The sequence below is a fragment of the Varroa destructor genome, unplaced genomic scaffold (genome assembly GCF_002443255.2).
Source record: "Varroa destructor unplaced genomic scaffold, Vdes_3.0 BEIS01000007.1, whole genome shotgun sequence".
Classification (NCBI taxonomy): domain Eukaryota; kingdom Metazoa; phylum Arthropoda; class Arachnida; order Mesostigmata; family Varroidae; genus Varroa; species Varroa destructor.
Genome location: NW_019211460.1, coordinates 9,222,296 through 9,238,667, shown reverse-complemented (window position 1 = coordinate 9,238,667; position 16,372 = coordinate 9,222,296). Strand labels below are relative to the sequence as shown.

Genomic DNA, 16,372 nt, shown 5'->3' with positions numbered 1-16,372 from the left:
TATATATTTTACAATGTAACATTGTTTGCTAAACGTTCACACTAAATTCGACAATTGTGATGTGCTCGTGTGAGTTTCGGCCTGTTGCCCTGATCTTATTCCAGCTGAAACGCTTCGAGTAGATCTTTCCTCTATTATGCCCAGATAGATGTCGTTGTCAGCTTGGGCACGACTGCTTCAGTAACGATTTAAGCGAGTTCAGTCAAGCTGTCATATTTGAGGTTCTCTTTCTCCTGGGATTGTTTCTCGATGGGACCTGGGGTCGTAGTTGTCAATCTGTTCATCGTCAGAGTTGTTAAGTTCTCTCACTGTGATATGACTATAGATCTAATGCTGGACCATTCCGTATTGCATCTGAATAAACTTCACACGTAGTCTAAATTCATGCCGCCTATGTATCCGCTTCTCTTCGGATGGTCTTCAGAAAGTCATCATCTTACTAATAATGCACGGCACCCAGAGCAATATTGTGCCAACTCATTCTGAACTGCCATCGGTCCCACCGAAACTCTCTTTTGGGTCATGTTCTTACTGAACGCTAAGAATTCTTATTTTTATTAACGTTTCGTAGAGATATAATATTTTTTTGGCTTGTATTTGCATTATATCCATTGAATTTCATTTTTGCGATTAACAATTATATCCGTTATTATTGTTAATATTCTATTTGCATTTAGTTATATATTAAATTATCAGGATCGATTTGTTAAACTGTTTTGCATTTGTATTTTTGTATGGCTTTGTTTCGTTCTCGTCCTTTCTCGTACATAACGCCAGTTACTAATCAGGATCGCCATTTTGGGTACAATTCGAGCGTTGCTTTAGGGCTTTTTCGGTGGAGCTGCGTTTGAGCTATATCTCTATGGACACGGTATGTACTTTTTCAAGTTCTCTTGGTGTTTTTCATGTATGATTTAATGAAAGCACTGTTTATTATTTGTAACGATTTAAATCACAGTAGCGTTGTGTACAGACTTATCTTAAGCTATGCAATGTTATGGAAGTTCAATAACAACGTACGTTTATAGTGTATCTGGCGAGGATCGTGCAAAACAAATCGAGGCATTGTTTAACCTCAGGTAGTTTTATACAAGCTCATATTTTGGGATGGAAGAGACGCCCTACCGACTATAAACTAACTTGCACGCTCACACACAAATAATATAACATCGCTGGCCGAAAACTGTTCACTTTACCACGTTACGGTCTTCTGATTCTTTGAAATCCACCCCTCTAGAGAATCATTTTTTTTTTTATTTCGCACGAATGAGGTCGAACTGATTTCACGCCAAGTGACCCCTTTGAGGTTCCCCTTCATTCCACGTATACATTATGAATTATTTTCATACCGAAAACAGCTAAGCACTTCATTCCTATTCAAGACGGACTTCGAGAAGAGACGGTCCAAATAGACCTTCGATAGCTAAAAATGAAGACTTGAATTGACTTTGTTTGGAAAGACTCAAGCTGACTCGACGAACGGGCTGCTCCGCAAGAAAAGACCAAATCGTACGTTGAAGCGAAAACTTTGAAGGTCAAAATTTGGAAAGCAAAATGGCATCACATCACGGTTAGCGGACGTGCAAACATTTCGAGATGAATTAGGTAAAGATTTGCTTTCCTGATTTTGAAAACGATACCGTACATAGCATCATTTTGAGATGTCATCTCTCCACTGTCAATGCCTGATGCTGGCTATACGCAGAAACGTTATGAGGACATACGCGACATCTGTAGGAACAGCTCAGGGATATTCAACAGATTCTGACATTCCTTTCGAAAAAGACATTATATGAAAATCTTTTCCAGATCGAAGTGAAAAAGGTTATGATGGTTTCAGTTTAGATGACAAAAGGCGCACTGACATCAATCGAACCAGGGAAACAATCGTGAGCCTTCGTCCTAGTTCTGTGATCTGGTTGGGCGCCCAGAATACGACCTAAATACAAAGTACTCTCTTGTACACTAATAATATTTGTACTGCTCCTCATTTGTTTACTCACTTTGTACTAGCACTCATTTTTATTTAAAGCGGACAGTCGTATACCACGCGGACAGAGTAACTCACTTCAATAACCGCTGGGAAAAAGGGCTTCGCCAGATGAAATCCTCTGTTTTCAGTTTTATTGGATCTTTCAATAATACTTATCCATGTTGTAACAATCGCTCCAAATAATCCTAAAGGGGGGGGGGGGGGGGGGAAGAAATGAAAAGGGCAGTTCGTCTAATATGAATTGCCCTTTTCACTTCTATGACAACTGTTGCTTACGTATTATAATTATGGTTTCATCTATTTTCCGATTTCCCGTTTTATGTAGACTATTTAATAATAACTGGTGCGTAAATATAGTCACTGCGTTGTTGTAAGAAGATGTGTGAGTACATATAAAATATGTACAGATCATATATGGATGATCTCAAGCTCGGTTGTTTTATGCAGGATTGTTTACCGTATTGACGTTAACGGGGTCGTATCGTAGCGTGGAATTGAATTATGTGCACAGAATGTCTAATAGCTTCAATCTAACGTTAGATAATCCATTTTATAGAAACCGTTGAGCGCATCCGAAGGGTTACTCCATTCGATACAAAATGATCGGTCATACAGGAGGTACAGACCTTCACGCATTTTTAAAACCAACACCAATGCCAATAATGACCTAATACGTGTGTCTGAAGTTCTCCGTTAGAGGGCTGGAGCCATCAAAAGGAAATACTGTATTTAGGGTTATTGATCCGTACACTGATTACGATATGTACCTAAAGATTAAAAATTTTCCCTAGACTTTGTATCAAAGTAGGTGCAATTGGTTCTTTAGGCTATGAAAAGGCTCGTTTACACTCAACTCCTGTAGACGAAACATAATGAATAAAACACGAAATAACGGCACAGACGTCACTAGACCTGGAGTAGAAACTCTGAATTCTTTCCCTGAGAGATTTATATTAAGACTGAACACTGTTTTTGCAAAGGCTCAAAAATGTTCAAAAGTGTTTGGCAGGTGGGCTTGGTCGTGTTAGTTGCAACGCAAAATGCTAGAGACCATCCCTGTTCATTCATGTATCAGAAAGCGCAAACCATATGCTCCTGATGATTCCATAACGTTTCGCGGAATTAGCTTAAAATCTAGACCTATTCGTCGGATCATATTTGTTCGATGATTCGACAACATATCATAAAGCAGGAGTTTTCCGGTTTTTATGTTTCTCTAAAAAAGGAATGCTTCAAATTTCATGTTAGAAACTTTCTTCTCACCATTTCTGAATGAAAGAAAAGCTCCTTTTGATTCGGTTATTGCGTAAATAACGGCTGCGATTACGTAAACGATCGAGATAACTGGCCAGGCCACATTATACGCTCTTCGTGCGTCTTCATTTGATGTTGACGTGCGTCTAACGACTACGTCGGGGTTCTTCATGTTGCTATAGGTTCCCTGGTACAATAACTCGCATACTATACCAACATCATAATGTCTAGACATGGGCTGAGGAGCAAAAAAAGAAAGGCTAAAACAATTTTCTGTTTTGGCCTTGCTCACTGCGCCTGCTGACTTTTTTGAGGCCCTCAGATCTAGGCTGTAGGAACTGGTTGGATGTCGCTATGTTCCGTAGCTACATAGCCTTTCCACTAAGTTGCTACTGACTATCCTAAATCTGTCCGGCGAGTGTAATCATCGATCATTCGTTAGAACAGTCATCTGTTCATTTTCAATGGCATTCTTATCATTGTTGTCCTATTACATACGGACATTAGGTAGCTTGTTTTGATAAGCAGCATGTATAAGCAAATGGGTATGGGTAAAGCAAATGAATGCATCCGATTTGGACCACGTGCGCATAATACGCAAGGCGTGCAAAAGGCCAGTGGCGAGAGTGAAACAACGGAAAACAAAGGTTGAATTTAATTAACTGGGCTTTATTAATGCTAGCTAGTGAGAGTTAACGGTGCTTATTGTTATCGATATTGGTATCGTGATAAAATTTGGCAATCAACAATGGCAATTCGCTGTGGTGTTGACAATAGGTAACTCGCAAGTACGTCCAACGAGACCTGAACCCTCATCTCGGCAGTGCTTGTGTCAGCGTTGTACCGTTGACTCAGCCCGTCGTACGTTGTTGGTGTGGACAAAGTTCCCTGGTGCCTATGCTAATACACACACGCGATAAGATGGTGGCGCAGGTAGATGGTGGTGACTAGCATTCTGTTGCTGGCTAGCTGCAAGCCAGTCGATATCATGGACAACTATAATCTGCAACACAGTTATCGCATAGGATTTTAATCTCTCGTAGTATTGAGCGTTCAAGCAATACAACAGCATTAAAAAATAGCATATTTTGTGATACAGTAACGAAATTCTCGATGTGACCCCTCGTTACCGTGCGCCGCTGGCCGGAATTGGGTTCTCTAATTGATAATGTTCGACACAATTAATAGGGGCCATAAACTGTTTTATGTGCCAATCTAGGTGAGGCAGGGGTATAGCGTTTGCCTACCAAATTTAGGCACGCGTAAGACGGTCGAGGTTTGCAAGCGGGCGTAAACACACAGCCCGCCTGAAGCAACGCTTATCAATGGTGCTGAACGTGCCAGGGGGCGGGGGGCGGGGGGGGGGCGACATATTTATACTGATATCAATTTATTAAGACCCCGTATACGGGCGTAAAGTCACAGAGAACTGCGAGAAACTAGCATGTTCGATATTTCTTCTAAAAAACGCATAAAATTTTGGTATAAAATATATATAACAGACAGCCGATCAGAATATATCACATAATTTCATGCTTATCGAAGATGTCGCATCGATTTAAGCGCAACTCATTATCGTTACTATATACCTAATATCGTTTTATATTGAGTGTTTAATATAAGAAATAAATAATTGTGTCCTTTTTTTTCACTCCTCATTGAACGCCTTTCTCAATACACCATATACAACTAGAACAATGGCAGTAGCTTGTTGGTCCATTAAATACGCATATTTACAACGATAAAATAAATTACCATTATCTCTACTAAACAATATACAATATGTTAAAACGCTTCGACAATCGAACTATTTGTACAGCATCGAAAGCTGAAGAACAACTTTGGCGTCCATATTATTCGTGTTTGATATATAATAAAAACATTATTGGTAAACAATCTATTTATTTATGATCTATCTGCCTTGTTATTTATTATCTTTCATCTTTTTATAATTAGCCTCTACTTATTTAAAACCTGCATTTTCATTTAGTGGCATTAGGCCCACGGCTTTAAGGGCTTGCTAAAGGCATATGTTGCGTTGAACGACTCGCTATGCATCCATCTATCCTGTCACTGCATTGAAATGTATAATTAAAAAAAGCGTATACTTCGAAGTATTGCCCACTATGCTGTCAAAATGTTGTACCTAACTCGTACTTTGCCTTGTTTACCTTATCCAATGCGTAACACTGCCACACCCGCGTTACACCTAGGTCACACTGACTAATTTTTCCCAGCGGAAACAGAGTTATATTTCGATCTGTAGAACATACGGTTGGATGCCTATTGGGCATTTATTTCACTCGTCGTACAAGCCTTTTAGCTCCGTACAGGAATCATCTACGAAAAAACGATATATCAATAGATGTTTTACAAGCCCTGTTACAAACCACGACGTTCCATTACATTATACATCCTTAGAGGGGTGCAAAATGTAAATGGTTACAAGTCAAATTAAAGGTGCGAGGCTTACATGGAAGACGCCTGCGTTGGGACGACTGGTGGCATCAGGGAATCGCGAAAATCGGCCTTATAGGGTTTGGCGGTCTGACAGCATTACGGATGCAAGAAACGGACCCCGTTCAGCATCTACAGTCCTCTAGAGGAGGTGAACCTGAAAATATGAGCGTAAGCTACCGGAAGGCTTTTTATTCGACAAACCTGGCGGCTTAGAATCCAATAGGATATGTTTAGCTTCGGGGCATCTTGAAGGTCTATGCCATTGCTCGCAGCTAACCCTGAAGGCAAAATCGAGCTTCGCGAAAAAACAGCCCAGTGTTGAGTGCAACCCACAGTGAATTTGGAATGGATAAAAGCGCTCAACGTTGTATACCTTTTGATTTAGTACTCCCATCGGAGTCATCTGAGTGGCGCATGGACGTTTTCCAGAAGGGCGACAAGGCCTGGCTCTAGATAGGTGATCCGATCCATTTAGGCGTGCTAGGACACATTACGGCTTCGATAGACTGTAGATGGATAGATGGGATGTCATTGCCGTGGTCGGATGAACTCATCCATAGCTCTCGCAACTATAGAGGACGTATAACACCCCAACTCACGAGATGATAATGGATACCTGCAACGAAAGAAATAAAAGTAGTTCTAACGGAACGTCGAAAAATTGGATAGGAGAGGCTCTGAATATTCGAAACAGAGCAATTTATACGTAAGCAGACTTTCTAGTGATTTACTGTTGTCGAACAAGCCACTGCGCCAAATTGGTCTAGTCTTCATACGATACGTTTATGTACGCCTGTCGGTGTGGATTAGCTCATGGTAGCACCAAAACATTTCGAGGAGCTGGTTTTTCGCCGAGAACGTGACGTACGATGGCTTCGAAATTGCCAACGCATTTCCCGTCTCTATTCTGTCAATATTTATTCCGTTGGGTCTCGTATAGTCGGGCTGCGTACCACTGCAATGCTGTTTGCCTATGAAAGTTAAGGACATTTAGTAAGGTGATCTACGTTTACAAGTAACGGCTGTTCTGTGTCGTATTCAGGGCTAACCGTCCAAAGCAAAGGTCAATAGCTGCAGCAGACATACTACATGGAATATCTATTCATGACCTAATACTTAATGTACGGGCAATCGCTTGAGATGTAAAATCACTACAAGATTCAATATGCTGTTACGTTCGGGAAAGTGTAAAAATGAATTTTAAGGAAATCTAGGGCTAACAACGGTGGTTACCGGAAGGCTTCTTAGCAGAGGACGTTATTTTTAGAAGATATTGACCAACGCCAACTGCCAATCGAGTTCATTGGGCGAAAAATAGCAGACGTGCCAATTCAGTGTATAGGCTCCCCACCCAACTCGGCGTTTTCCCAGCGAAGATCTTACCTAAAAATCTATGTGATAAAACATTCGAAGGGATGCCCTTTGCTTTGGGTTGAGGTACTTTTATGCCTTGTATCACCCGGATCCTTAACGATTATTAAACGGAGACATAAACGCCCGTTTACCGTAATAAATTGCGTACTGTTTCAAGTAAATAAGAACATGAAACGGCTAAACAATTGAAAGCTTGATTAAATAATAACGCTTATAATAATTGATAATATAAATAACAAAACAATTTTGTAATAACATGCCTAATGGAAAAGATATCGTAAACCATAAAGACATGACTATATCCCTCCAGAATATGGAAACACACGTAACAGTCATAGTTAGCGGCTGTACATATTCCGCGTGGTACAGTAAGTAAGAGATATGAACCGAAACTAATTTTATATATATATATATATGCCTTTAAATTGAGGAAAATTTTGGCGGGCGGTTCGTTGTAGCAAGGAAAAGTCAATTCTTTCTAGAACAAAACTATTCGTTATATATAAGGGTGCATCATTTCCGTAATTTGAGTGAGGATTAACTAATACTTAACTTTTTCGTCAACGAACCCTCATTACAGTCTAAAACTTCCTTCTTTGCCCAAGATCGATAGTCCAGGTTATTGCTAGCTTTCGTGGCACTTTTGAAAAATTCCTATAAACCTTTTCGTAATAATAAACCTAAATAAATAAATAACGAATAAAACTTTTTCGTAGGGTCTAAATTTGCAGGGCCTAAAAATGTTCCGAGAAGCCATTTTTAATACATTTTGGCTTCTGGTTCAGATGATGAACTGCCGTTTGGAAAATGTTTGCGAACTTAATAACTAACGTCCGACGGTTAAAATATGTCATTTCGCACCTTTTGAACCTTTTGGCTATTTTCTTCGCTTGCTATGAGCCTAAAATTTTCTATGTAGAGCGTGCTTGAGCTACACTTTACGCTTACCGATACCGTTTATCGCCAGAGCACTCTCACACAATTCCATACGAGTTGAGGAAAGAGTACTTGGATATCTGATTTTGTTTAGATACAAATTTAGAAGCAAAATATAACAGATGCTCTATAGAGACGCACCGTTTTCGGCGAGTATACGGCACTTGGCTTAATGTAACAAAGTCGATTATTTTATAAACGGCCTATGTGCCAGGTAGGTACGAGCGGCCCTAGCACGCGTGACATTGTTACGTCCGACTATGCACCTGAAAGCATGCAGCTGCGTATTGTTGGTACGTAGGATAGGATGAGCGGGATAACATCGTTCTCCTTTCTGTGTACGATGGTTAAAAAGCAGTTTATACAGCTGAGGATCATCTATAGAGCGGCAGCTACGCAAAAATGCCCAAGGAACAATTAGAGGTAAACACGAAAAGATACAAGTTTATATTATTTGGGACCTCAATACAAACGCGTGGAGCTCTTTAGAACGCGAGCCGCAGTAATGAGCCCAACGTGCGAGGCAGTTTTCATTGCAATGAAGTACACCAGTGTAGTGTTAACAATAGCTAGAGGAACGACTCAGGGCCAGCTACATCATTAGAACTATTAACACTTGGCGATAGGCTGTTTGGTTCAGTTTGCATACAGAGGAGAATTTCGGTATGCAAGGCCCACATAATAAAGTTTACCGTTTATAAATAATAACTCTTCAGCATGTCCAACATTCTGACCGGCAGAAATGGTGGAGCTGTTGGTTAACCAATCCTTGAAATTATAAGGCCTTAATACAACAATCGTTATTGATTCAAAAGATAGTTTTCTGACATCTCGTTACGTTTTTGGGGTCACTGGTCCCGCACATGAACCTTGAGTTGAAGTCTAAATATTTCAAGTCTTAGGTCTGTTAACGCTGTTGGGCTTTCTATCAGACGGAATGGAAGTTTAAAAGCAGTCACGTTTATTTTACGCTGGCTTCCACCACGAAAAGCCAGCACGAGGTCACTGTAATGGTGCTCTGGTAAAATGTTTGCCTACCAGCCTCAAGCTCCAATTCACTCAAAAACGAAGGTAAACATGGTCCGTTTTGTGCCGAGCACCGACTCGCAAGCGGTACCGGACCTAAAACTAGAAGCTTGTTTGTTTATAGGTCAGCTGTTTAACTTGATGCTAATGCTGTTCTTAACGTAAAAGTCAACGTTTTTTTTTTAGGATCACTTCGTCTTTTTTAAATGTTACAAAGGACAGTAACGTGAGTAAGCAAACTATATTCAAGATCCCTCTAAAAAAGCTGCTAATCGTTAATGCTTACCTTCCTGGGTCTGAAACATCTCACCAGTTATAGCTTGAAGTATATTCGGTATATTTTATAAAAAATAACATTATTCTTATACGACATACAGTGATTAGCAACTTGTATCCCGATAAAAATTAATTTTTTGAAAGCTAAGTAAAAGACATTGCCTCCTCTCTCTCTCTCTCTCTCTCTCATACAATAACTACAAACATATCATCACTTTGTAGCGGACATTCTATCGCTTCAATGTAGCAACTTCTGAAGAATACGGAATTTTAGCAAAGCCGGTTGAAATCTGTTCGAATTAAACCGTGCTACCATCATCCTGCATCGCGACTTCTCTCCTCCTTTTTTGAACCTGCATCCTGAAAAAGAACCAAACAGCACCCTTTCTGCATTGGATTCTCCTAGTTTTGCGATCTGTGCGCTTTGGCATTTCAATCGATGATGACAAATGGCACCCTAGCGAATTTTATCCATCTGAATTTCTTGTTCATCCATTAAAGACATTTGTCCAGATCTGATCCATCTTTGTGTCAGGGTCACTAAAATTGTTATGTTTATACTAACTTATATATATATATCGTATTACCGATCGCCGAATCAACATATAATGCTACTAAACCATTTTACCAATAAATATTTAAGCTTATTTTTTTTAGTTATATATAGGTATTCATCTAGCTCTAGTGCACGATTGGAGCTCAACATACGCACTGGCCACACTCTTCCATACCCATAAGTCTATTATCCCGTACTCTCATTGAAAGTAAATCGTTACCATAGTAACCCCTGCCGTTGTATTTTTTTTCAGTGGGGGTTTTAGTTAAACATTAGATCCGAACACTCCGCTAGCCTACGGCACAGAAGCAAGGCAAAGCGGATGCAGAAAGCTGTCGTCAGTTACGAAGGAGCAATTGGGGGGTAGGAATGGGCAATCCCATACTATGAAATATACATAGCTACTGTATGTGGGCTTTAGAGTGGGTATTTTTTTTATACAATTAGGATTTCACTCGGAAACAGACCACGGCAGTGTGGAAATGTTTCCCTTTACAGGCGTACACCCAAGGGGAACATTTTAAGCTAAAAAAAATGGCTTTCTCCAAAATAGCAGCCTGTTTGTTGTATGTATATTCCGCAAATTAAATTGATCATGTTCTCTATTAAGTAAATCGCTGCCTGTACAGAGATAAGAGAAACGTGAGCAGTGGTTCTTGTAATTTACACGATGGCGGCTCTTGGAATTGGCCGCCCTGGTACAGCTACGCACTGGGGTAGCCCGTACGGCGGACGAAGTCGTTGAGAGCTATTATAAAAAAAACTATGGGGAAATTTCGCAGCGTCTTCGAGGAGCACCTTGACAGGATTCATTTCTTAAAACCTAAACGCAGATGAAAGCTACACAAAGCTTGTGGTTTACGCCATATCCTTCCTAGGTAAATATTTCGTTACAAGGGCTATGTGGCTATCTAGCTGCTGGCTGGTTAAAACAGTACGTGTGAGCCATTGTCACAAGATGCTGAATCGTTTTAAGCTAAAATGAGAAAAAAATCGGTCAAGTAATATAATTAGAAAACGTGATACGAGTATCATATTTGAGATACGAAATTGTTATTAACGGATGCAATCGTTCCACGTTTGAGGTCGTTCTGCATCAGAGATCCGGTCTACACAGCTGTTTGCCATGATACTTCGTAGTGTACTATATAAGGTTCATCGAAAAGCATCGTCACGCCCATACACGTATTTGATCTAAATCATCCCTATTTGTTTGTCATGATATGTATCGGTGTTGCAGTTTATTTGATTTTACTGCCGGCAAAAACTCACAAAAATATGTCAGGTTGAAACAGCTGAAATTATGATAATAACAAAGTTTGTATTTAGGAATGTCCCTTTATGTCGCGCTGTACAATGTAGTACATTATTAGCAGAAATTTATTGGTCTTCGTTCAATATTATTATCGACGTTCAGGTTTTCGTGTGGAGGTTAGCAGGTTTAACCGTAAAGACGGGTTCGTTTTGTCAGTGGCGATTACCTGTGAGCCCAAGCGAACCCATTTCTACCCTTGCATGCTCACGTACAGAAAGCCGTTACTATATAAAAGATGTTAGTAAGCGCCGAATGCAAAGTATTTACGCAGTGGTTTTCACGTAAGACATTTAAGCAAGTGCATTGTTGTGTTCGATAATCACTCAACCGTCACATTGTAACGGCGGCCTGAAGAATCTGGCAAAGGTAAGCTGGCAAAGGTAAAAGTCGATGAGCTGAAGTCTCTGAGTGGACGTCTATTGGACAATAGGTTCCAAAAGATCGAAAACAGCAGAATTCTTTACAACGCTATATTCACATGCGGTAACCATAATTACACATGACCGTCATAGTTAACAGAAACGCTTATAGTGCCGTGTTTATAAAGAAGTTTAACCGAAATCCGGAGTATTCCGAAATTAGCTGGCCATTTCATTTCATTATACACTAACATAATGGCTTCTAACAGGCCGTTGCAGAAATCCCCGTTGTGATAAACAGACATAACATCAACCGTTTTTGTGAGTGTGATAAAGGATTGTCTCTGATGCCTATGTGCAGGCCCTGTTTAGTCTTGCGTTTGAAAGCTCAATCCAACGGTGCGGAAGCGAGCCTATTTTTACTAGTACCATATAAACCGCCTTTTATTAGACCAACAGTTAAATAACGTTCAACATACAAAATTCTTTATGTACATTAGTGTTCATCTTAGGCAACAATAAAATTAAAGTGTTAGAATAATCTAAAGTGGCTTTAGATTATGCAGAAAAGTCTTTTCTACTTGATATTTACTCTATCTACGAATTGTTGAGTATTAGATGCCTGTGGTAGGTGGATACCATTGACAGTGTTACTAAAAAGGCATTTTATTTAACTGGGACGCTTCTCGTATTATTTGAAAGTTTGAGGGATTCGTATTGGAATGGAGTTGGAGGGAATTATTTACGTTGACCCAACTAAAATCGTAAGCAATGGATATGTATGGAGCAAGTGCAAGTTTTAACAAATCGGGCACACATTTGTGTTAGCGAATATATGCTATCGCAAGCGCTACTCGCCCTTGATATTAGATGTCCATCAATCACGAACTGTTTAAACGGTAAGTTCCAAGCTTTCTTTTCAGACGAAAATAATTAAACTTTTTGAATATAGTTGATTGTTTTAAATTGCCTGTTTGTTATAAGGTCGCGTATACATAGTACGAACGACATGGGTACGGAATCTGCGAAGATCGCTTTATGGTCTTGTCGAATTAGTACAAATAACATAGTGTAAAGCGTGAGACAATATGCATTATATACGAGTACTTCACTGCTACTGTCAAACAGTGGCATCGCGGCCAACGAAGCCCTTTGTGTTTTAATCCCTAGCGAAACAATCAGCTGACTTATTTCCTCTGTGCTACAAGTAATAGATGTCAATTTTTTGTAGGAAACTGGCCCTGCTACAAGCGGGTATTAGCATACGTTCAACTGTCTTCAGAGCGCAGATCGACAGAATGTGTCAGCGAGCGGGGCCATCAATTCTACGAAGATTGAGGATCTATATTCTCACGGTTAAATCAAGGTGATTAGGTGACGCCTATCTCTCCCACGGATTTTCGCACTTTGGCGATAGGCGATAACTGCGTAGACTACGATAAGCTGACATGTACGGCTGTTTAACAAAATTTATCCAAGACTTTTTCGAAATTCGAAATTACGCAGCGTCGTAAGTTCGGATACATATCGACGGTATTTTCCAGCTGCTCTGGCATTGAATTATACGACGGGAATGTATAATACGACTCGTGTGAGGTATTTAAAGCGTAACTGAACAACAATGTAGTTTTCGGCATTCGTCCGTTTCATGTACCACATATTGCGCATAATAGTGCACCCGTAAAGTACGGATTATTTTTCTACGGACACCCCAGCTAGTATGCAATTTTCTAAGAGGGGTCTAGTTTTAATAGCCTGCTGTTACCATTGTATGCTGTTTTGCCCCATTATTATCATCCCTTGTCGTATGTCGATTTTCCCGATCTTTAACCGGACGTATTGGTTTCCAATCGTACCCATCTATACGAAATCCATTCTTTCCTTTACCTCATTCCTTGGGAAACCTTTCGCTGACCACCCGGTTGAGTTCCCAATAAGACTAATTGTTATAATTGTTATTTATCGACCAGAGAAAATCATTCCTATGATACATACAGGATTTACTAAAAAAAATCGCACAATTCTAAAATTCCGTAGGTCGTATCCATGGAGTTGCCGAAATGTTTTGTTGTTACGTAGATGCACTCTTTTCGGCCGTATCTTTTGTTTACGTTCACAGAAACGTTGCTTATACTATTGCGTGGCAAAAAGAGAACAAAGAGGATTTGCATTAAATTTTATTTTAAGAACAGAAAAAGCATACCACCGTATTGAAGATGTTTGCAAATGGTAGAAACCTTTTTCCCTTTCTCAAGGGAACCGTGAAGAAATCGAAGATGACGAATATCTTTACGTCTCAGGGAATCAAGAATTGACGACAACGTCTGACAGGTAGAAGAAATCATTATGAACGATTATCGGATCGATATCCAAGAGGTTGATGACGATATTAGGTTACCATTTAATTCATGCTCAACAGGCTTTTCGACTGTTTTGGGCATGAACTAAGAGACTGCAAAATTGTTGAATTCCGACCGAAAACATCCCGTGCCAAATAAAGCTTGCTCAAAAATTATCAAACGAAGTTAACGAGGAGTCAGAGCTGTGCAAACTGGTAATGGGACATGGCAATATGTTTATGGTATCGAAACTAAATACCAATCGCCCAATGAAAGCTTTCTGAAGAGCCGAGGCTGAAGAAAGTTATACTGTCAAGAACTTTAAAAGAGTGGCGCTTTGATAACGTTGGGAACATTAAGTCAGAATCATTAAGGGAAACAAAATATGTTCAAGAAAGCCCGTTGTAAAATTGTTTTCTGGATTCGAATGAGCGCTTGCACAAATGTGTAGACGCGGGTAGAGGCTATTCTTTTAATAAAAACAAATAGAATTTAAGCCTTTTTATTTTCCTAAACCTCTTTTACCTATCTATCTAAAATGTTACGTTGAATCGGTGATTCAGAAGTAAAGGTCAGCCATTATCCAATCTTTCTATGCTAAGCGACCCTTTCATCAAAACTAAAAGGTTCCTTTCTGTTACGTAACATCATTGTCAATTTTCATACGAGTCCTGCAGAATTCGAGGAAAACTTTCGTGCAGAAAACCGGAAGATCCTTATTATGGTTGAGATTTAAAGAGCTCGAAAATTTAGTGAAAAGACTGAAAAGAGGTGTCTTTGACCCTTTTAAGATTTTCTCGGCCATTTTGAGCCCTTGTACTTGTAAGATCTTTGACCTATTATCAGCCTAAGGCTTAGGTTCGTAACAATTTTTCGTATGCAGCATATTTGAGCGACATTTAGGCAAGTTCCTATACACCAATAGCATACAAAATTACTGCTATTAAAAAACCATTTGAGAACTATATGTAAGTTTTGAATCGAGGATTTGTAATCGCGATACATGGTAGTTTTATTGTTTTATATAGGTACATGACCGATTGGAAGGACATTTTTTGCAGCTATAAAAAAATTTAGTTCGCACAGTTGTCCTGGTTTAGATTGGTACAAATGGTTGCAAATTTCCGAAATCATCAGAAACAACACTGAAGTACCTTGTTTTCCCAAGCTAAATTAGAAATTACTTTTTTTTTTTTTTTTTTTTTCTCTAATTATGAAAACTGGTGGAAGGGTGGGTAGCAAAACTGATAACGTTAAAATAGATTTAACAACTTTTTAAAACGACTCAATTTAAAGTACATTAAAAAATTGTATATCAATACATATCCATTGAGCGGCGATAAGTATGAATCTCTAAATAATGTTGATCTTCGGCAACATGCAACATAGAGCTTCCTTTATCATAACGATCAACGTCTCTCTTTTTTTGACGCTGCGGCTCAATCATTCGTTCCCAATGTTACACTGTACCCTTTTACCGAAAGCAAGATAATCCAAGTCGACGTCGTGGCACCTCCCAGACGAACAGTGCTACCGGATGGACGGATCTAGAGACAAAGTTCGGTTGCAATTAAAGCCGAATAACCCATTTTCCGCGCAGATATCCCCCACGGGGTAATTATCTATCTATCTATCTATCTATCTAAAAGATTTGGTTAAGTTTCACTGGGCTAAATATGGTAGAGGGCCGAACTTTTTTAACCTTTACATATGACAGTGCTAGAACTTGACGTATTCCCTCTACACGGCATAGTTCACCTTCGTGGAATAAGTAGTGATAGGTTTTCGATAGAAATTCGAGCTTACAACGCCAAAGAGTTGATTTTGTTAAATTAAGAAATAGTATTGTACATGCAATCAATTGACACGCATAGCGATAGTATAAACCATAAGGATTATCTCTATCGTCGTGCAGCTCATCACTGGTCGACAGCTTTTACTAACAAAACTCCTACAATATTTGTTATAATTTTTTGCGTACAAGACAGGCCTGTACAACTCTATTATTTTTAAGATTGTTGTTAGTGGTTGTCCTCACTGTATTTGTATTTGCTCTCGCAAGGCCTCTCTAAACATAGCCTGCGAACTGAGTGCGACCCAACTTTTTCACCAGCAGTTATGCAGGACAACATGCCAAACGCTTAATATATCCGCGGGTCTATCGGGGCCTTCTGAGCTAATTAGGAGAAACATAACCTCAATATCTGACGCACAGAAGCAACCTCGAGGTTGAGAAACAATAAATGACATTACTCTTGCCCCTCGCCTTGAGCACATGCTTGTAGGAAATGCAATTATAGCGCTTCACATTTGCATGTATTCGTATATATATATATATATATATATATATATATAGTAAAAACAGGAGGTTGGTAAATTTTATAAATATTCACTATAACCCTGTGCATTGAAAAGCGCTCGCAAGTTTAGTTCCTATACTGGAAAGTTAATAATACTAATTACTATTGTTGGTTGATTTATCGT

The 16,372-nt window shown here is 39.4% G+C and overlaps 2 long non-coding RNA genes across 11 annotated transcripts in view; one reads left to right on the top strand and one right to left on the bottom strand.

Annotated features, from left to right (window-relative positions):
- The window catches only part of LOC111254563 (uncharacterized), a 32,281-nt gene that overhangs the window by 1,279 nt on the left and 14,630 nt on the right, over positions 1-16,372 (top strand). For 7 of the 8 annotated variants that reach the window (XR_015316801.1, XR_015316805.1, XR_015316807.1 and 4 more), the window contains exon 2: positions 778-871. This is a non-coding gene — a long non-coding RNA (uncharacterized LOC111254563). Of the gene's footprint in view, positions 1-777; positions 872-12,251; positions 12,449-12,780; positions 14,380-16,372 lie in introns of those variants that run through there. The other variant, XR_015316800.1, reaches the window with a different exon arrangement.
- Positions 3,879-8,369, bottom strand: LOC111254562 (uncharacterized). 3 transcript variants are annotated; one of them, XR_002675086.2, is made up of 4 exons: positions 8,159-8,369; positions 5,721-6,323; positions 5,419-5,587; positions 3,879-4,250 (listed from the first exon to the last, which is right to left on the bottom strand). It is a non-coding gene; the product is annotated as an uncharacterized LOC111254562 (long non-coding RNA). The 3 variants fall into 3 exon arrangements; XR_015316808.1 differs by lacking the exon at positions 5,419-5,587 and having other exon boundaries at positions 3,896-4,250; positions 5,721-5,861; positions 6,081-6,323; XR_002675085.2 differs by lacking the exon at positions 5,419-5,587 and having other exon boundaries at positions 3,891-4,250.